Below are 22563 nucleotides of genomic sequence, written 5' to 3'. Positions count from 1 at the left end.
GCCTGTTGGCAGCTGCACTCCGGGTTGTGCCGGAGTATGGCTCTATACGGTGCCCCAGTATGGGTGGATGCTCTCACCGTGCGTAATAGGACACTGCTGCACAAAATGCAGCGGGTCATTACGGTGAGAGTCATTAGGGGCTACCGTACAGTCTGTTGGGCGGCAGCAAATGCTCTGGCGGAGGAACCGCCATGGGAGCTCACGGCGAGGGTGCTCGCCGAGTTGAACCTCCTCATCACTCAGGGGAGGTCAAATGGCGAAGCCCCTTCATGGGAAGAGCTCAGGCGGTTCCGGAGACTCGGAGAGCAGTGGCTGCTGTGGAGGTGGGATGAGGATACCCGGTACGGTAAACGTACCGCTGTGGCACTGCGCGTAAGGCGGAAGGTGAGGGGTTTCTTCTTGCGGCGCATCCACCGCAAGAAGAAACCCCTCACCTTCCGCCTTACGCAGGTACTCACCGGGCACGGATGCTTCGGTGAGTACCTGTGGAAGGTAGCCAGGAGAGAGCCAACGCCAGCCTGCCATGAGTGCGGCGCTGTAGAGGACACGGCCCAGCATACCCTTGAGGTGTGCGATCGTTGGGCCGTGCAGCACCAAGATCTGCCAAGACTGCCACGAGGCAGTGCTAGGAGGGTACCTCTCGCCCCCGAGCATGGTGCGCTGCATGCTCGAGAGCGATGAGACCTGGCAGGCGGCAGTCTCTTTCTGCGAAATTGTTATGTCGCAGAAACAGGCCGCGGAGCGGGACAGAGAGAACGATCCCACCTCTCTGCCGCTCCGCCGGCGTAGGACGGGAGTGCGGAGGCGACGCTATGCGAACCTCCTAAGTCTCGTTTAACGGGGCTCCGGGAGAGGATGGGAACCTCCCCGGCTTAGCCAGTCCCGGCGCCGAGGGGAACGCTTCAGTTTGCCGAAGCGTTCCCTAACTTTGGTGAAAGTCCGGTCCCTTCTGAAGTAGACCGCCGGTCGTGGGGGGAGTCCTGTGTTTGTTAGATCCGGGTCATCTCTCCTTTGTACGGCTGAAGGCGAACCGCAGGTGGTTTCAGTGATTAAGAGTCTCACATACCCCCGGGGTGCTTCAGCTAACTGAAACACTTGCCCAACCCGGGGCACCCATGGTGGAGTTCCCCTGCGCATCAAAAAAAGGCCTATGTCAAAGGACAACCTGACAAACAAAATGGTTGCTGTTCCCATTTTGTTTGTCAGTTCTAGCACCATAACAAACAAGCCTTATACCTCAAGCGAGACAATTCTCCGTGGAACGCCGCACACCATCGGCTCACTATGGAACATCTCAACTTTCATTAATGCACGTACGATACTATTGTATCCACACAACTGATAAGAGCCGTGGAACGCGATGTAATGAGAGCATTGCGTGCCTCCAGGCGAAGCACTCGAGGAACACGAGTTACTGAGTTTGGTACATACTACGAGATACGTACTACAGACAATTATTTTTAAACAAAATAAAAATAAAACTACTTTTAGAAAACCCCCTGCTACCGATTAAGACGAATGAAAACAAATGTAATTAAACACAGGATAATTATGTCGAAATGGTCAGGAAACACTGACCTAAAGTGTCCCCTAAAAATACAACATAATATGTCATTAATCAGTACTCCTAGTGGAGTCAGGTACACGATATTCTGAGAAACTGTGTATAAATGTTACATACAACATAAGTAAATAACTATTAGTCTTAGAAAATTGGTTTTAAAATCGTCAATCAGACCAAATAATTCATGTAGTTTTGAAAGTTGGTACAGTTGTTCCTAAATGTGTCCAGATAAATATAGGTACTAAAAGCCCCCGAGGGAGGGGCACGAGCCGGCGGTGGAGGAGGGGGGAAAGTTCTCTTTTTCAAGGTTTTTGCTCGTGACTCGAAAATTATTTCTAAAATTATTTCTAATGTAGAAGTCACTAAAATCTCTTTAGTGACTTCTACATTAATAATCTACATTAAATTTCCTATAAATTACGTCGAAACATTTTTCTGCACGATCATTAGTTTAGGAAGTACAGAGTATTAAATGTGATAGAAGTAGGTACAGAGAATTAAGTTTAATAATTTAGTATTAAAATTATTTGTAAAACGATTAAGCTTCTTGTTTTTATCACCTTTAATACTCTGTACTTCCTAAAGTAATGATCGTGCAGTAAAAATGTTTAGACGTAATTTATAGGAAATTTAATGTAGATTATTAATGTAGAAGTCACTAAAGAGATACTTATTATAAATAATTTTCGAGTCACAAGCGAGAACCTTGATAAAGACACCTTTCCCCCTTCCCTACCGCCGGCTCGTGTCCCTCCCTCGGGGACTTTTAGTATATTCATCTGACACATTTAGGAACAACTGTACCAACTTTCAAAACTACATGAATTATTTGGTCTGAATTCCTTAATTTTCCCAGGCTATATATTTAACTTGACGTTCACGTTTTCATGGTACGGGGAGAAATAATGTTTTTATTTCCGACGCGTACTACTAATTACAGGGTGCTGAAACATTTAGTAGGCAGGGCCATGAAATTAGGAAAATTGTTATCACATTTCTTCGTTCCTATCCTATCCTTTAGTACGGGAGCCCTAGAACATTTTTTTTATTACTATCAAACAAAATTTTTGTGAGTATAAATATTTTGATAAGACGAACAACATTTTTATTTGCGAAAAATCTCGAAAGTGGTAGCTAACAGAGATAGAAAGAATTTCATACTTTGAGTTGATGGACTCTTAAATTATATGACTTTTAATCCGTTCTATTATATGTTATCAACAAAATTTGGTTGACAAAACACTAGAAAAATATTCAAAAGTTTTAAGCGCTTTAATTGAATCTCAAACCTTTTTGATCAATCCTTATTGTCACAATTTGGTCATGTTTCCATATCCACCGTCTCATTCGAGCTCTCTATGAAACGAAATCTAGCTGCCAAATTAACAAACTACTCGATACATATTTAATATTCATACTGCCGCACTCCTTCACTGGCACAAAAATACTGCATTCTTTACCCTCCCGTCTCGACCCCGGCGTCTATAAATATTAACCTATATCTAATATACTTCCACTTACGGAATATCGATTTTGTTTCTCTGCCCAATATATCAGATGCTGACTAAACTTGGCACTTACATCCCTCGTACCTGTAAATCTGTCGAATTTTCGGGCTTGCTACGTTAATTTTTAGGGCTAACGAGCAAGTTGTAAACCACAATAGTGGAAAGGTTATTATGAACATTTACCTACCGACGAACCCGTCGTATGTTTCGATTTCATTACTTTAGGAATAGGGTCCTAATTCAATTCTCCAAGGGTATTTGACCGACCTCTGTGGCTCAGTTGGTGGGCGTGTTGGTAGTTCAAGCCGGGGGTCGCGGGTTCGAATCCCGCCGAGGAAACAAAAAGTTTTCGAAGTTCCTGGGTCATGGATGTGTATTAAATATGTGTATGATACAATAAAAATCTTAAATATATATGTATAGTGTAAAAGTATAAAATATAATATTTGCGTTGTCTGGTACCCGTACCGCAAGTCCTTCAGCTTAGCACGGAGCCAAACTGACGTGGTGTGAAGCGTCTACAGATATTATATAATATAATTATTTACAGCTGTTTTGTATGGCTCGTGAATGATAAGTCACGGAGGGAGGATCCAGCCAGCTTCCACTCGCAGGTACCAGCGAGTTCCACAATTGTTTAATTAGTATGGTCAACTTCCACTTCATTTGGAAGCCGCTAAAAGTAGTTTCGTTGTGAATTCATAATGAAGGCACAGACCCCCTGAAAACTTTCCAACTTTTATTAAGTTGAACGAAAAACTTACGCAAACTTGTAAATTACGAGAGACTTATTTTAATGGAAATTTGATGTCACTGCAAAATCTTCGTACTGACTAAAGCGCTGTAGCATAGATCGTGTTTGATTGATTATAGCGAAGCTGGCCGGACAAACACAGCAGGGCCTGAAACAAAGGGCCCAGACACCGGACATCCGGACGTCCGGACTCCGGACTGATCGCCGTATCGAGCACTGACTGCACTCAAACGCAACACAAACATCATTGTCCGTCAACTGAATCAATATTAACTGAACTCGAGTTGGAGTGATAAATCGCTCGATCAGGATAAATTAATCGAACCGAATATCAGAAAGCGTTATGACTTATGCCTCGTGATAATAAAAAATATTTAAGCACATTTAACACAGACCTCTCACAATCTACTGGTATCGTGTGAAGTATTTTTGTTACAAATTTTAGGTGGATCATATTAATAGAAGCGAACGTGACAAAGGAATATTAGGTAAACATGATACCGTACGATGAAAGTTGGAGCAAATAAGGGCCGATGAAATACAATGTTCCTCGCTAACGGCTGGGTGTGGGAATGTCACGGACGCACACCGGTGGGCGCCGATGAGACCCCCGGCATTTTCATCATAGATAGCCCCCGCGTCCGGTTAGCTCCGCTAATTTCCAATAGGCGATAAGCATTTGCAGGTTAGCAGGTTAGGTTCTGGCACGTGGATCGGTCGTGAATCGGGGACTAAATCTAGGCACTGGGTGGGACTAAAAACTAAAATAGCCTTCCATTTCTGGCGCGCGGGTCAAACACTAAAAATACTTATATCCAATAGGCTACGAAATTGAACGTTCAGTTCCAATCGTCTTTTGATGACAGATTTTTTTATTTTCTGGAGTCACTAATAGAAAATGCATGAGGTAAAAGACACGTTATAAACCGGTAATACTTCGAAGAAAGTTGACTGATAACCACCTCCTTAGACCGGAAACCTCGTTAACTAGCTTTTGCTCGCAGGCTTTCTTGCGTAATTGATAACCGTGTTCACTTTTAGCGCATTCTCTAGAAAAATCGCCCGCCTAGCTTGGAAAGATATGAGTTCTGACATTTTATTCTTGGTATAATTTTATCCTTCAGCAGCATATTAATTGTTTTTATCGGCAGCGTCCCGACTAATTGAAATAACCAAAGGTCTCTAACTAGCTTCTCATTGAGGTATCAATAATATGACAGGGTGTGATAGATGAGTCATGAGCTGGACCGGTATCGACACTATTGACACGGTGTCGATATTACAATTGATACAATTAGTAAATGAGGCGTTTAATTAATGGACTGTCTGTGAGGATCGCATTCCCGAGTTAAGCCGCGGTAATGCCGCATTATATATTCTGTATTTTGGAGCAGCTGGTCAGATACAATGTGTTATTTAGGTGCATCCTTTATAATGTACCAAACTTTAGCTATGGCCTATGAGCCTTAATACCTCGCAGACACAGTAGATTTTCAATTGTTATGCGACAACCGGGTGCCGCTTGGGGATTGATGGATTAATTAAGCTGCTGGTACTATTTATATATTTATTATATAAATAGTAGTAGGTGTTTTTTTCGTTTATACGAGTATACAGAAAAACGATCACTGACCTTATTCCTCGAAATGTTTTTGTAATGAGCAAAATTAAAAAAAAATGGACAATCCCCACTCTGCCACGACATTTCAATCTTTGCACAAAAGGTATCTATGAATAATCTCGCTTCATTCAAAATAACAATTCAAATTGTGATCACAAGCTACAATATACAATATACACAAACGAATAAGTAGCTCGAACCCGTCCGACGCTTAATATGCGATATTTAATCATGAACGTAAAAACAGAGCGGGCCGCGCGATAATTTAATGAGGTTTTGCTTCAGGTTGTTCAGGAAATCCAATTTCCCGACCGGCCTGCACCTGCCCAAAACCTAACGACATCATACGCATCGATTTACCAAAATATATCTAACGCAATGACCGCTGAAAGCCTCTGGCCAGACCACTTTTACGCGTCCTAACTCCTACACAATTGCATTACTTTAGTTTAGGGTGTTCTAGGATTTTTTGGACAATATCAATTATATATTATTATTATTGACAAATGACAGCTAAACAGGTACAAATAAAAATAGAGAAAATTAATTAATTGTCAATATTAATGTCACATAAACTGCTAAATACACGATGCTGTTGAATGCTGTCAATATTTAAATATAAGTTCCAAAATATAATAGGACTTTTAAAAAGTCATCATTCAACTTCGATAAAAATAACTTTCCATTACAATATTTTCTAATAAACTGCATGTTTTATTTCCCAACTAGATAACGCCCGCAACTCCGTTGCGCCAAAACTGGTTTATCGCGCAGGGACCGTACATTTTTTCGGAACAAAAAGTATCCCATGCCCTTCCCGGGACTTAAAGTATCTCCATGCCAAATTTCAGCAAAATCGGTTCAGCGGTTTGTGCGTGAAGAGGTAACATACAGACAGACAGACAGATGGACAGACACACTTTCGCATTTATAATATTAGTATGGATTTATAAATCTACTTCGACCGTAATAAATCAAAACTATATTATTAGATATAAAAGCCCTCGGGCTGCAATTGCGCATTACTTTGAAATAAAATCTTTCATGAATTTTCAGTTTCAATAAGCTTATTGGCGAATGTGATATTTTTGTTAGAACCCGATATGAAAATCGAGTTTTTTCCGAGAAAATAGGATTATGCCCGTTCTGACATCTGAGATTATGACCCGACATGTGCTAGCAAATATTTCGACGCTTATCTATCTATTACGAGTACTTTTTGACATCGAGAGACAATCAGAAGTTTTTAAACATGAATAATCATGATTCACGACTACAATAGAAATAAATCGCTCACAAATATTTTCATATCGAAATCTAAATACGCACGTATATTCAGAGATACCAGCGGCAGCGGAGCTACATAGCTCCGTTTCTTAGCGGCGCATTTTATGACGCAATGTTTTCACGGAAAAGAGATAAAGTTGATGATTTGCCCGCCGCGTCGGTTGCTCTATCACTGTCTTCTAGTGCGTTGACGTCCGTCAAGGCAACGCAATTAACTATGTGGCATTGAAGCGTTATTCTATTCCGAGTTCCGACTTCCGACGCCGCGCCGATATGAGCAAGTTAGACTCGCTCCTTAAAAACTATATTGGTGTGCAGTGCTCGGTTTTGCAATACGACTCCACAACGCAGTGTATTGTCCTGGCCCTTACTGGAATAGTTAAGGCTAGAATGCGTCACGACGCCGCTGAATAATACACGTGGGCCGAAACGAGCCCGGCAACAAGACCGACCGGCCGATGGGATCTCGAGAACGATCTGCTCTATTCATAAGCAGGTTATGATGTGCATTTAACATGAATACATGAAATATACAACAGATACGAGACGGTTCACTGTACCGATTTGACTTTGTAATGCATTCTCGTATCACACGAAAACATACTTTGTTTCTAGCAATGGAAATTTTATGAGTTGTTTTAAAAAAAAATTAACACTAGCTAGATATTAACCCATCGATAGTGGAAAAACGAGTCTCAGTAGAATTTCTATTGTGTCTCGGTCACCGTAGACCATTTGGGCTTGATGAATTAATTAATATTTACCACAAATTATAAGAAGTCATTAGGATACAATTAAGTATAAAATACATCTCAATCTGGATACAAAATATAAAATTACGTCACATTTAATCGACAAACAAATTGTAGTGATATAATTAAGTCGAATCAATCAGCGCAAAATCGACGCGACGTAATGAATTAAAATTGCATATAAACGTGCACGTTAATTTTTAATGAAGTCAAAGGTAGGAGATTACAATTTGTCATTATGGTCGTGTAATTAAAGTCAAATATTTAGCTAATTGAAAATAGACATTTACAGACGTAAATATTGTTGGAAGTGACTCTATCGCACCGACTTGCAATCGATCCGTTAGAATAAGCGAGCAATTAATATAGATCGATACAGTATATAAACTGGATGAAGCAATAACTGTCGAGTCGATGTCGATGATCGTCGGCGGTGAATCCGATACAATTTCGTCTAAGTGAAGTTAACTAACCACCGCGGCGGCTCGGATGTCGGGTACGAAGTTAGCACAAACTTAGCCGGGCGGTTCCTACGTCTACTGCCATGCCACACCACAAATTATTGTATACAGTATCTTCATACTATACAACCCGAAGCCCCGAAGGGCATACTCACGCCAGCAATCAGCATGTAACTTAGAGTGCTGAAAAATCCAGGATCACGTCGCTCGTTTCGCTTCGAGAATACTACTCAGGAACGGTACCTACGTCATGGCTCGTCATGGCTCGGTAGCGAGCTAAACCATAAAGCTAATATTCTTTATTTAACGCTAATAACATCTTTAAAAATCGCCTTTTAAACTTGCTCACCTACAACGTTTAAAATTAATTTAGGCTTACTTAAAAGAAAAACAATTCAATTTAAAAATTATCAGCAAACTCTGTTTGAACTTCGTTCACATTCCAAAGTTAAGATATTCCAATTCCTACAGCGAACAATTCTGTCGGCAAGTACGACGTGAATTTGTTTACGGCAAATCATACATTTAAGGGTTCCAAGCCAATGCATACACGGAGCTTTGTCTCATAACATGTATTGAATATGCGGAGCGGCTTACCGACATTCCCTGACGAAAATCCCATCCGGCTCTAAACTTTCATATTTGTACTGAACTGATTTCATTCTGTATGCTTAAGAGGGCGACTAACCGCAAAAATCAAACATCGTCCTTCTCTCTTCACACTCACGCCCGTCTTTCATATGCCAGGTGAAAAAGAACGACGCGAATTCATCGCCAAATTAGTTTTTTCTCAATAGCTCGATAAATATACAACATTTTAAAAATCCACTAGGTCGATCACTCAATGATAGAATTTTATACAATGTGTTAAAATATTAACTTAGGTCAATGCACGGTTATGGCAATAAATGAAAAATTCGCGAAAATTAGATGCATCTTTGTGATTTTTTTCTATCGAGAAAATTTTAAGATATCGTGTTTTGGTCAGATCGAATTCTCGGAAATATAATGTAGTATCTAATTTTAGAAAATGAAACAATTCGGGGCTTATTTTCAAGTATAAAAATGAAATATAAAATCGACAATTTAGGGTTAGTCGCCCACTTAAGGCTTCTTACAGACGAAAGACACGTGTCGGCGGCACGCGTCGGCGGCACTTGCAGAGGCCTACCACGACCTTTCCTAAAACGATCATGTTTCCAGAACACTTTGTTGTAAGATTACAATAATAATAATAATAAATATTTATTTTCTCACCACAAAATTACACCATTATTAAAGATTCTACATAAAATACAGGTTTTGTGGGAGACTGGTGCCTACACTAGGCGTTGCCTGTATTTCAGAACACCAGAGACTCCGCCATCTTGCAAATTACAATACAGTAGACCGCTAATAGTTGGTGTGTGTGTTTGTGTGTGTGTCTGGATGTGGGTGTGTGTGTGTTTGTGTTTTTGATAATTATTTAATCAGGGACCATTATGAGTTGTTCTGTCTCTTCATAATTTAAAGTTTTCAGCCATTCATTCTGTTTAATTTTACAAACTGATTTTGTCGCAGGATAAATATTTAATATTTCATTGACCTTTTTGTAGATGTAGCCTCCAATAAAACTAAAGAATCGATTAGCAAAACAGGTGTGGAAAATATGACTAGATGTGTTGGGATTGATGCGTCTTTTGCAAAGGATGGATGGTGGAGTGTAAGTAATTCTGCATGGTGTTTTAGGACTGCTTGGGATATAAATAATCGACGTACGGTCATGAATTTATGATTCTTAAAGAGGTCTTGGGTTGGGAATCGAAAAGGAAGGTTATTAGATACTTTTAATATAGCTCGCTGTGCGCGCTCTAGTTGTGCCAGCATAATGTTTTTGTAAGTCCTCCCCACGTTGTAATACAGTAGGTGAGCACTGATTGACACAACGATAAGTATACAGTTCTCCTTAAATCTTCACTGGTCACTTTTCTTAGAATATTGAAGATGGGTATTAACTTCCTTATTCGTGCAGTAAGTGTTTCAATGTGTTGGCGGAAACTGAGGGAGGAGTCTAAAATGACGCCTAAGTATTTAGTTTTCGTGATACGTTCCAGTGACTCACACGTACATGGGACATCGATTTGGGACAAGTATGGGCGTAGATGTTGTATGTGGATATTGTATGGGGGGAATTTCGTATTGCGAAAGCAATATATTTCGTTTTCTAAGCATTTAGGGTCAGGATGTTGGAGCGCAACGATCCAGAGACCAAGTCGAGGCCACTTTGTGCAGATTTGTAAACCTTCGATCATGAGTCGATTGAAATACGAGGGCGGGATGAGAAATAACTAGCCTCTGCTATTTAAAATGTTAAAATTAAAAAAAATATGTATGTCATTTTTAAATTCGTGTCTTTGGCCACCTGTGTTTTAAATTTGATTTTGGTGGCGTGAAAATTTTATTGATTTTTTTTAATTTGAAAATAAATTTCGTGAACAGTTTTGAATATGGATAAAATTGAACAAAGACACGAGCTGAGCGTCCGTGGCCTAATGGGTAGACCTTTGGTTCGCACACCTAGAGGGTGCAGGTTTTAACCCAGGTGGAGGCGTGTACCTATGAGACATTTTCTGATCTCAAGTACGTAATACGGACGCTCGTAAGGTGAAGGAAAACCTCGTGAGGAAACCCGCACATAGTCCCAGACGTATTAACTAGTTATTTCCTCTGGACTAGGCCGACTATGATGCGAGAATGCTGTATGCGCTTGGGCAACCATACGGGCATTTTAAAAAATCTAGTCCCAAGCACTACAGTATTTGAGGAGTGGTTACTTCGCTCTGAAAAATACTGTATAAATCATCCACAATGGATGTAAAGGCCTAGTTTTTTTTTTGATAGTGTGACAAAGTGCTTTTGTGTTTTTGTGGCATTTTAGTGGAGCGCCCAGAGGTTTTAACCTCCGAAAATTGTAATAGTGAATGGATTTTTGTTTTTGAGGTGTCATTTTCTTTTTTACACTATAACTTGCAAAGTTTACCAAAAAATTATTTGTGCTTTTAATTTTTTAGTTACTTAATTAAAAATTAATATTTCACCATATAAAACCAATCAAGAAATTATTTTTTTCTTTTACCTGTTAATTAATGACTCTTATATGATTGTTTACATTGAAAATTAACCAAAACACAATTTTTAAAAAAGAAAGTTTGCTTTGCTAAGCTAAATACAACTTAAACTTTTTAATCGGGACTTAACGCGACTTATTTAAGTAGTAATGCTACTACGAGTACATACTTTTTCTCGACGTAACAGGTATAAGGTGTCGAGGGGATTGAGAAGACAGAAGGAGAAAACGAGGTATCCAGAGGTGAACCGTCAAGCAGCATTTTTACCATACATCAAAGGCGTAACGGACAAAATTGGAACAGAGCTGAGGAAATACTCCATTAAGACTGTGTATACTCCGTTACGTAAAATATCACAAGTACTTCGGTCACCAAAGGATTCCTTACCTTTCCAAACTCCTGGGGGTTATAAAATAGATTGTAGCTGTGGTAGTTCGTACATTGGCCAAACGAAACGGACTATTGGCGAAAGAGTGAAAGAGCACATAGCCGCAGTGAAAAATCGCCAGACAAATAAATCCGCGGTAGCAGAACATCTGCTTGATATGGGGACTAATCACTGGATGGAGCTACACGACCCTAAAATCCTCTCTACGGATCGTCATTACCACACGAGAGTAATACGTGAAGCAATTGAAATTAAAAAGTACAAAAATTTCAATCGTGAGGACGGATTTAAATTGTCGCCCGCCTGGAATCCAGTGATCAATAAGTGCAAACCGCGTGTGTCACCTCTGTCTATAAGTGTAAACCCGGATACAGTTAGTGTTGTGTGTCGCAGTGAACCTACTGACTTTCAGTGTATTGGAACACAAATATTGGACAACTCGAGGGTAGTCGTAGAGCCGACCGCCCGGTGCAAACGAAGACGTCGCGCTCCTGCAGTCACCTCGTGACCACGGCCGTTGCAACACGGCCGAAACGTCGAGAAAAAGTATGTACTCGTAGTAGCATTACTACTTAAATAAGTCGCGTTAAGTCCCGATTAAAAAGTTTCATTATAATGCAACGCGAAAGTTTAAAATGTTATCTAAATACAACTTTAACATTTTTGCAAAGTTTTTAGAGATTAACGCTCGTCGTAACCAAGATAAAAGGGTTTGGGTAGATTTAAGGGTTGTATCAAGAAGTGTGCTACACATACTTATTGTGCGTATTTCATTTTTAGAGAAATGATAAGTTTTAAGTACTTAAAAACGTTTTAATATCTCCAAAAATGTATAAAATAAACAGATTTTTTTTTCTACATTTGTTGAGAATTTATTTAAGTAAGAGCTAAAACATTAAATGCATCGACAAATGAAAGGCTTTTTCTAGCCTTTGAAATATATTCAAACTTCCCACTTAAGCCAGAAAAAAAATTAGTTGCTACAAATCTCACGTACATACTAAAGACGCATGCTAAAAAAATAAAAATAAAAATAGTTTTATTTCCGAATAGATTTGTAACAAATACTTTCAGAACGTTGATGCTAATGGTGCGTACCACGGTTCGGGAACTATCCCGGCGAGAAGAACCGGCGTAAGAAACGATCTATGTTTGGTTTTCCAACGAAAAAAAAAACAAATTTGCTTACAAAATACAAAAAATATCAGTTCTTAACCTAATTTGTTTTTTTTTTTCGCTTACGTATGTCTTAGCAAATATAATTAATGAAAAAAAGTTAATAAAAAAATAATTTTATTCTGTTAAAACCTAATCAAAAGAAATAAAATACAGATTTTCTTCGAAATATACGTGAATAGTTTGTGTTACATTTTCGGAAAATTTTTCAACTTATTTTCTTTCTTTGGAATATAAGGAACGATACAAATCAAAAAATAATAATATATTTCATTATTTTGCTACATAACTAAAAGAAATAAATATGCAGATTTTCTTCAAAATTTTACAGTTTATGATTTTACTTGAAGCGGAAGAGAATCATTTAAAAATCAAAAGCACAACTTTTCAATAGGTAAACTTTATTATTTATGTTATCAGCTACACATTCCTTTTTTTCTTTTCAATTTTCATCCACTATTGCAAAAATCGGAGGTTTGCACGATTTTTTCGCTCTAGGCACACAGCTCATTTTCATTTTATTCTTTTTTCAGTTGTTTCAGAATGTTTGTACAGTGGCTTCTGTAACGGGAGTATGATATTGACAGGATTGCATTGTCGGGATCGTTTTTCATGCATTTTATCTCTATTTTTTAAGCAGCGGAGGAGGCCGGGCGTTACCCACGGCTTTAAAAGTTTCTTTCGGTTAGAGAGTTTTCTCGTTTTTGTATTGGTCTCTATTATTTTCCTCATAGTGGAAACGAATAGGTCTGCTGCTGTATTGGGGTCTTGTAATTGATAGATTGGGGTAAAATCTAAGTTAGCTAGCTCGCTGGATATTTGTTTATAATCTAGTTGATTTGTAGTTTTCCGGGATCCTGTCTTTAGTTTTTATGTTGTTAGGAAAAGTGTAGTATCGTGGTCCGTTATGGTAGAGTGGGCAACAAAAGTTTTGGCGGGAAGTTTGGAGCTGGTAAGTAGGTAAGGTGTGGGCTGGGAGCAGCCCGAATGATGCTAGTAGAATGAGGTATTGGTCTTTGTTGGGATCCTTGGAGTTTTCTGCTATGTAAGATATCTGTTTATCTTTTGATCGCAATATAACCGTGTTGGCGATATATCGATCGCCATCAACTAAGGATATAGCCCCGTTTCTATAATCTCTCAACGACGCATTAACTAAAATAGATTGTACGAGCGATATAGTGATTACGAGTGACATAAACATATACATTAGGACTCCAGTACAACTGCACACAATGGATATATTTGTGAATAAAACGAATCCGGTAAGGTCGGCCTGCGATCAGCATGAACGGATTCTATCAACCTCTCCCTATCGAGGACCAATATATTTCAGAGACCCGTTAAATAGTAGTGATATATTGTAATAAAATAGAGTGTGTTACCCCCTGTAACCGACCTATCGATTACAAAAAATATTTCAAAATGTTAGGACCCGAGGGACACGCTTTAGCTGTCTACAGTTAAAAAGTAAAAACGTTCAACAAAAATGAGAAGATGGAATGAATAAGTTTATCGTAGATGAGCAAACTTAACTAAAGAATATTTCTGTAAGAGTAAGGCTTACACGTTCCACCATTTAATAAGTTGAATGGAAGCCTTGCCTCGCTCAGGTTCAAAGGTAAAATTGTGTCAATGTAATAAAGCTACTTTTTATGGATTATAGCGCAGTTTACTCGTTGTTTATATTCTAAGCCTACTTTAATACATAACAGAGCCTCGGCGGAGACCGTGGCTGAATATTAACTTTATTATTTTTATAGAGTAGGTTCGAGGGCTTTACAAAACACTTTCACCACAGATTACGCTGCGACACAAGATAACCATTCCGCGCTACTACAACAACGCAAATTACACTATTTTAAAACACCTAGGCGCGGCACCGCCGTGGAATAAACACATACATTTTATTTTTTGCACTACATCGTCTTGGTTTGTTTCTATTTATTCTGTGCTATAAGCCCATAACTGATGCCCATAATTGATGGCAATATTGTAAGAATGTGAATATCGATTAAATCTTTATCGCTGAAAACGCTTGCCTCGGAAGGGAAAGCATCGTTCTTACTTTGTTGAATTACAAAAATCGTTACTATTTATGCTCGCTTTTAAATTATCAACAAACTCTATCATAATTTGATTTACCTAGAAAAAATTTTTTACCCTAGCGTGGAGTTCCACGCTAGTTGATTGAAAATATTTCAAATTTATGTTAACTAAGCATGAATTTAGCGGAGTTTGTAAACTTTTCTTGTTATAACTTATGAAACTTTCTGTGCACATAAAATTGAAGACTCTTCAAGCGATTGACGGCTCGAAATAGTTATTCTGTACTCATACATATTTATGTCATACCGAGCTGAGTTTTATGATAAAGATTATACATAATATGTAGCCGCTACATAAAACATAATATAATTTATAAGCAACATTTCTAAAATATAAAACAAAAGAGTAGATAATATTATTTAAGTTAGTTATTTGTGATCTCACTAACTCGATCACGTTAAAACACAAGTATTTGGTAAACTAAATGTCCTACTATCACTTGGAAAATCACATCGTCTCCTCACCCCCTCCTACATGTATTCGTTTATCGCAAAACTTAAGGTCCATACATCCTTAACCCTTCAGTGATCGATGAGTGCGGGCGGGATCCATCAGGCGGGGGTCCCATGTGTCGTGTTAATCCCGCACAATAAAATATCATAAGTAAACACGACCCTCACATTGTCACACAATATTATATTTTACTTCCTTTGTCATTAAAATTGTACATTATATCAAAGAAAAATTAACTTTTTTACCGTTGTATTTTTGGAAGAGACACTATAATATAGACTATAGAGATTCAAACATGCAGTTGCATAAGTTTGTCTATTCTATAAGAAGATTATGAATTGCTAAGGTATAATAATTATTAACAAACGAAATTTAATCCGTAACATAAAGTGTAAAAATTTACAAGCGAGCAATTTTATTTATAATTTCTTTGAAAACATGACAGCTTACAAATGGAGCATTATATAAAACAGTCACGTTTGCTTTGGAACCTTAGAGCGCGTACATACGAACGGCACGTGTCGGCGGCACGCGTCAGCAGCAGCAAACTGCAGTCAACGGCACGTATCGGCAGCAGTTTTTTCACAGTACCTCTACTGTATCGGCAGCGTACGGGTTACCGACTAGCCAGTATGTTTATCTCCTAATTAGTCCAAACAAAGTTCCTAAGTCAAAATTTCTGCTTTCGACTTTTCCATTCACATCCCCTTTTTGAGCATTCATTTACTAGGCTAGTCAGTAATGCGTACGCTGTCGATACAGTGGACATACTGTAAAAAAAATCCGTTTGATGCGAGACGTCCGTTGCGTAGTTAAATTTTATTTATACGGTTCGTCTGTAAGAAGCCTAAAACGTTTCATGGTTTCCACGTAAAGAATTTTCTAATGTAACTTATTTTACTTTCTTGAAGCCAGCGGTTAAATTCAACTCAACCTAGCAGAGGCAATTACATTTTTTGTTTAACAAATTCTACATTAACGTAAAAAGCTGATTGTGATGTGTATTAGCACATTCCGTTTCTTTGTGCCACAATACCGCTCGTCGGTTAATTTGGCGGTTACCGATGGCGTGGAATGAATGTCAATTGCGGGAATTGTACGTGCTATGTCATGTCACCGAATCACTTCTAGACAGGTGCACGTCGTGCTCGTTGCCCTATGGCGTAGACGAGCTACAGGCGACCGCGACTCGCCACCGCTACAAAACAGTCGTCAGTGTTGCGACTAGCGAGTGCGCAATGCATCAGGTTAGTCGATCGATCGATTAGCAACTACTCAAATAATTGTAGCTCGAAGCGTCGCGTAGGGGCGACAGGTCGCCGTCGTCGGCAACGTGTAACTTGCGCGAGACCTTGCTAATCGAGGTGGCGGCGCCGGCCAATATTCATGAGTCGAACTCGTCCTCAAACTGAGCCCAGCCCCGGCCTTCGTGCGCGCCGAGAATACCAATTTCCTTTATCCTAACGGCTCATCAATTTGCAGATTTCGACGTCGCATCACCTTCGTTCGATATTCCAAATTCCAATATACGGCGCGGTGGCATTTAATGGAACAATGCACTAGTATTTTTATGTGTCGCGAAAACGACTGTCGGAGTCATTAAAACTAACATACAGTAATTAAATTCAACACCTTTCAGTCGAAAGCGCCGTTATTGTTCTGTAACATCGTTCGGAGCGTCGCCCATCAGATAGAGCGGTGCGAGGTGGTTCTCTCGTTATTTTTCATACAGTTTGCGCGCAGTAAGTTCGCCGTAATGTGCTTCAGCGAGCCGGGGAAATTCGTCGCAGGCGGAGAGATAACAATAACGACCATGTTAAAACAGTTGTACGACTCACAGGCCACAACCGCAACACAATTACAGACTTGGCGTTGACAGACCGCTGCGCACTTGACATTATTCACTTAGTCAATGTACAACTCGAAATTCGTAAGAATAATTATGTACATAGAGCATGCAGAATGAATGAATACGTATGCCACAGAAGTGGAGCTCGCTTTTGGCTTTGAATCGAAATTATTAAGCTCGAGCATTGCAATTGGCGCCTCGCACAGTGACAACGTGAATGTAAAACCAGTAAAGTATATAAACTTAAGATATTATTATTAAGGAAGAGAGCTGGTCTAAGATTTATGTCTTGATTTAACTGGGACCTGAGGCTCACTTTTGTTTCGCACTTTCTATCGACAATCAAGTTACCGCGTCGTTTGCAGTGGCATTGGAAACATTAGCGTGTATTATCTGAATTCTAGCTCTAATCGTGGTTAACCAACGCCCATCAGCCACAATCAGTGTGAATCAGTGTGGCCGCAGGGTCCAATGGAATGGAATTTTCACCCTTAGCGGGATGTAATTTCAACACACGGTTTTGCCGGGGGGTTAATTTGAAACATTGCCCATGGTCGAGCTCGAACACGACTGTTTTCACTTGTATTTGTGGATATTGCTCACACACACAGTTACGAGTTACAAGCCGGCCTGCCGTACGGAATTTCCGGATATCATACCAAGTTCCGTTTGTTGCTCAAGGTACCTTCTACCGGTTCGTAAATATTCGTTTATTTTATGCGAAAAAACAAAAATGTAACGCATAATAATTAACGCTACAATACAACAGACGAATAAGAATTATTATTTATTTACTCAACACAACGTCAAAGATGTCTGGACACAGAAGTGTATTTAACTGTAGTATTTAACGTATAAAATCGAATAATGGTAATGAAGCCGGGAATAGATCTTGAAGTGTTCCAATTCCTTTTTAATTAAAAATCCAATCACACATAAATGATTTTCTCGAACAAGGCGTAAATTTTTATAGTGCATTAAGAGCGGGCTGCCAAATTTGCCAAATTGATATTTATTTAATCACTAGCTGTTGCCCGCGACTTCGTCCGCGTGGACTTCAGTTTATAGCGCGCGATTTCAACAAAATTGGTGTCAAAAGCTTTTGCAAAAAAAACCCTGGTACCCCTTAAATCAAAACAGCTGTGCACATAATATTTCATTTTTTATTTTATTTAAATTAAACTTTATATTTTATGCCAAATTTTAAAGCTTATTTAGCCCCCCAATTACACAACTTTACCCATAAACTATTTATCATTGATAGGTTTAAGGTTACGTCACTGCATAGATAAAATACTGAGTTATTAACGTAGAATAGAAATAACAATCGAAAAAAATCGAAACTTGAATGTGAGATGATACCACCTTTTATAGAAAGACTTTTGCAAAAAGCGATGTAGGAGACGCACGGCGCCATCTATCATGAATTTTTGGAACTAACTTAAATTGAACAAATAATCATGGCCAAATTTGTATAGGAGCTGGACTCGACTTTTATTTTTGATGTCCCAAAATAAACTATAGTTAGATTTGGTTGTTCTTATGCTCTAAACATAATTCCGTTTGAGAATTATATCTAAATAGCCACGATTTTTTATAATAATTAATAACATTTACAATTATTTTGAGGTAAGAATTAAGAACTACCTTTTTCCCGACTTCGGTGTGGCCTACAAATGTATATTTGGCGATCTCGTTTCTAATTATTTCAATTTTTCGTAGAGAATTACCCAAAAAATAGAACGATTGCGAATGATCGCCGGCTGTCAGAACATAACGAAACTAAAATATATTGATCTTTTTTTTGTGGCTATTTATAAACACATTTCTAATGATTTTCGATGCCTTAAAATATTAGGGAATTTTTGCTACTAATGGCATATCGGGATGCCACCGCCCACCTGGTACGATTTGGCCATTGTTCTTTACGCATTTTCACCCCCTTACAACCCTTTTTTCCAGTAAAGAAGTAGCCTATTTCCTTTCTCAGGCTTTAGACTATCTGTATACAAAATTTCATTACAATCGGTTCGGTAGTTTTGGTGTGAAAGCGAGACAGACAGACAGACAGAGATACATTCGCATTTATAATATTAGTATAGATTGTAATATATTTATCTGATATTTGCCTAACGGAAAACACGATTCACTTCTTTTGACTTGATATTGATAGCTTGAAGCCCAGAAAGATTCTTAATTTCGAAAAATATAACTGTTATATTTTTCGAAATTAAGAATCTTTCTGGGCTTTTCAACAAATATCCGTTACAATTATTGAGTTACTATTGTTACGTGCTAGGGTTCGAGGATTTGGAGAGAAAGACCTGGTGACTCTCTTGAAGACTTTATTAACACTGCACTAAACACTAGGTCACACACTTAGCACTAAGTCCAAACACAAATCACTAGGTCCAATCACTAAGCACTATCACTGTCCTAGGTCGTAGCCAAGTCGCAGGTTTCACTGGTTCACTCACTATTGATCACTCCGAAATCGCCTTGATGAAAACTCGAAACGAACTGAATTGCCGGACCTGCCTGCGGCTCTTTTTATATGGCGAGACGAATTCCAGAAATTTCCCGATTCACGTAAACAAGTAAACAACCGTGGGAAATTTCTAGTAGGCTCGGGAATGTGCCACAATAAAACTGCCGTCCTTGCGATAAGTGCAGTAAGTTGAATTTAATTTAGACCTTATGGACTCAGTCATAAGGTCTAAATTCAAACACGCTAACAAATAAAGGGTAAACACGTAAACAAACATTGGACCTTTTTAGAAGGTACGAGTATGTGCTTGCGCACCACGTGTCCGTATACCATGTACCGTAACACTACTCCCCTCTTAGAGATGCTCGTCCCGAGCATCATTGTTACTGCCATGGTATCGCGCCAGACGGTCTATGTGTACCACTTTGAATGTCCCTCTTGGTTGCTTTTGAATCCTGTAAGTCACATCGTTCAATCGGGTAACCACTTTGTATGGGCCGTCCCACTTGGTCTGCAACTTTGGAGATTTGCCTTTTCGGCGAGTTGGGTTATGCAGCCACACCAGTGACCCTTCTTCGAAGCCGCTTGTATTCGATTTCCGGTCGTATCTGGTCTTCATGTTCTCACTTGACTGTAACCCATTTTCCCGAACCATGGCGTGTATATAGCGCATCTTTTCCCTTAAATCGCAGACATAATCTGGTACGGTCTTCGGTTCCTCCGGTGACCCTCCTGTCAAGAGGTCTACTGGTATTCGCAGTTCTCTACCGTAATTGACATAAGCCGGGGTAGCTTTTATGCTCTCATGCTCGGCGGTACGGTACGACAGAAGGAAGAGCGGTATATACTTGTCCCAGTCCTTTTGTTTGTCATCTACCAATTTCGCCAAATGCCTCTCAAGGGTCTGGTTAAATCTCTCAACCATTCCATCAGACTGTGGATGGTACGCGGTGGTCCTTGTTTTATGCATTCCCAAAATTCTGCACACTTCCTGGAAGACCTGCGATTCGAAATTCCTGCCCTGATCAGAATGGATTTCCAGAGGCACACCAAACCGAGATATCACTTCTTCGACTAATTTAGAAGCGACTGTTGTAGCTTCTTGGTTTGGTATGGCGAACACTTCGGGCCATTTGGTGAAGTAATCCATGACAACCATGAAATACTTGTTTCCTGATTCCGTTACAGGAAATGGCCCAGCTACGTCAACTGCGATTCGTTCCCACGGTGCGCCAACGTTATACAAGCGCAGGCTCCCACGGCTCCTTGTCTGTGGTCCCTTCACTGCAGCGCAAGTAGTGCATTTGCGGCACCAATCCTGTACATCATCTCGACAATGCAACCAGTAGAATCGTTCTCGCACTTTCGTTAACGTCCTCTTTACTCCTAGATGACCTCCTGATACGCCATCATGCATTTCACGGAGAACATCCGGTACTCTCGTTCTTGGGACAACTATCTGAAGATGGAACTCTCTGCCGTTGGTCTTCTCCCATTTCCGGTAAAGTATTCCGTTTTGAAGAATCAGACTGTCCCATTGCGCCCAGTACGCCTTAGTGACAGCGCCAGTGGGTGCAACCTCACTCCAGATTGGTTTTTCATCACCCCGTTTCTTCCATGTGATGATGTGTCGAAGGTCGTCATCTCTTTCTTGAGCCTCTCTCATACCATCATTCTCCCATGGACCCAAAGGACTTGTTTTCGTTAACTTTAATGTTACTTCATTAGATTCCTGCTTAACACAATGTTTGCAGTCTTCCGAACACGGCCTTCGCGAAAGTGCGTCGGCATTCCCATGTGCCTTTCCGCTACGGTGTTCCGTCTTGAAGTCATACTCCTGGAGTTGTTCAATCCATCGAGCTACTTGGCCTTCTGGGTTCTTGAATTGTAGTAGCCACTTCAAGGCTGCGTGATCAGTTCGCAGTAGAAACTGTCTGCCGATGAGATACTTGCTGAAATGTTGTAGCGTCTTTACGACAGCCAAGAGTTCTCTTCTTGTCACACAGTAGTTTCTCTCTGGCTTAGATAAAGATTTGCTGAAATATGCAATTACAACTTCTCTTTCACCTTGTTTTTGAGATAACACCCCTCCAATGGCCGTGTTGCTTGCGTCCGTGTCGACTATAAACTGACCTTCAGGTTGTGGATACCCCAGGATTGGTGTTTCACACAGATGTTTCTTTAGTTTCTGAAAAGAATCTTCGGAAGTCTCGTCCCAAATAAACTGTCGTTTATCTTCTGTCAGCCGATGTAATGGCTTGGCTATCTCTGAGAATCCCTTAACAAAACGCCTGTAGTAGGAGCATAGGCCGAGAAATGCCCGCACTTCGGTTTTGTTCTTAGGGGTTGGCCAATTTTGGACTGCTTCTAGTTTCTCTGGGTCCGTCTGAATTCCATCACTGGAGATAACATGGCCGAGATAGTTCACCTTACTCCTGAATAAACGACACTTTTTCGGATTCAACTTTAACTTGGCCCCCTCTATTTTGGCGAAAACTCGTTCTAAGTTTCGCAAATGGTCCTCGAAGTCGCGGCCAACAATGATGACGTCGTCCAAATAGACTAAGCAAGCCTCTCCAACTAAGCCTGCCAGTACACACTCCATGAGTCGCTCAAATGTGGCAGGTGCGTTGCACAATCCAAAGGGCATGACGTTAAACTGCCATAGACCTTTACCGGTAGAGAACGCTGTCTTCTCCTTGTCTTTTGGATGAATTTCCACCTGCCAGTATCCAGATTTTAGGTCCAGGGTCGAGAACCATTTCATGCCACTCAAGGTATCCAGAGTGTCGTCGATTCGAGGTAATGGATAGCTGTCCTTCTTAGTGACATCATTGAGACGTCTGTAGTCCACACAAAATCTTGTGCTGCCATCTTTCTTCTTCACTAATACAACCGGTGAGCACCACGGACTTGCAGACGGTTCAATTATCTTATTCCTTCTCATGTCCTCCAAAAGGCCTTCAACTTCTTTTTCCTTTGCAATGGGTATCCGTCTTGCTCGTTGACGAATTGGGTTCTCGCTTCCGGTATCTATCCTGTGCTG

At 39.9% G+C, this 22563-nt stretch overlaps 2 protein-coding genes and 1 long non-coding RNA gene across 5 annotated transcripts in view; 1 reads left to right on the top strand and 2 right to left on the bottom strand.

Annotated features, from left to right (window-relative positions):
* LOC121739148 (neurocalcin homolog) overlaps positions 1-22563 on the bottom strand; it is a 296747-nt gene that overhangs the window by 16283 nt on the left and 257901 nt on the right. The window lies entirely within an intron of this gene.
* The window catches only part of LOC121739149 (neuronal calcium sensor 2), a 137082-nt gene that overhangs the window by 7510 nt on the left and 107009 nt on the right, over positions 1-22563 (bottom strand). Inside the window, exon 1 of one of the 3 annotated variants that reach the window (XM_042131493.1) lies at positions 2854-2876. The exons of the other annotated variants lie outside the window; for them this stretch is intronic. The gene's annotated coding sequence lies outside the window, so the exon portion shown is untranslated. Of the gene's footprint in view, positions 1-2853; positions 2877-22563 lie in introns of those variants that run through there. 3 annotated transcript variants of the gene reach the window in all.
* Positions 1906-11029, top strand: LOC121739152. Its single transcript, XR_006037402.1, has 3 exons — positions 1906-1916; positions 8439-8444; positions 10865-11029. It is a non-coding gene; the product is annotated as an uncharacterized LOC121739152 (long non-coding RNA).

The sequence above is a fragment of the Aricia agestis genome, chromosome Z (genome assembly GCF_905147365.1).
Source record: "Aricia agestis chromosome Z, ilAriAges1.1, whole genome shotgun sequence".
NCBI classification, from domain to species: domain Eukaryota; kingdom Metazoa; phylum Arthropoda; class Insecta; order Lepidoptera; family Lycaenidae; genus Aricia; species Aricia agestis.
This window is presented reverse-complemented; position numbering and strand designations above follow the sequence as displayed.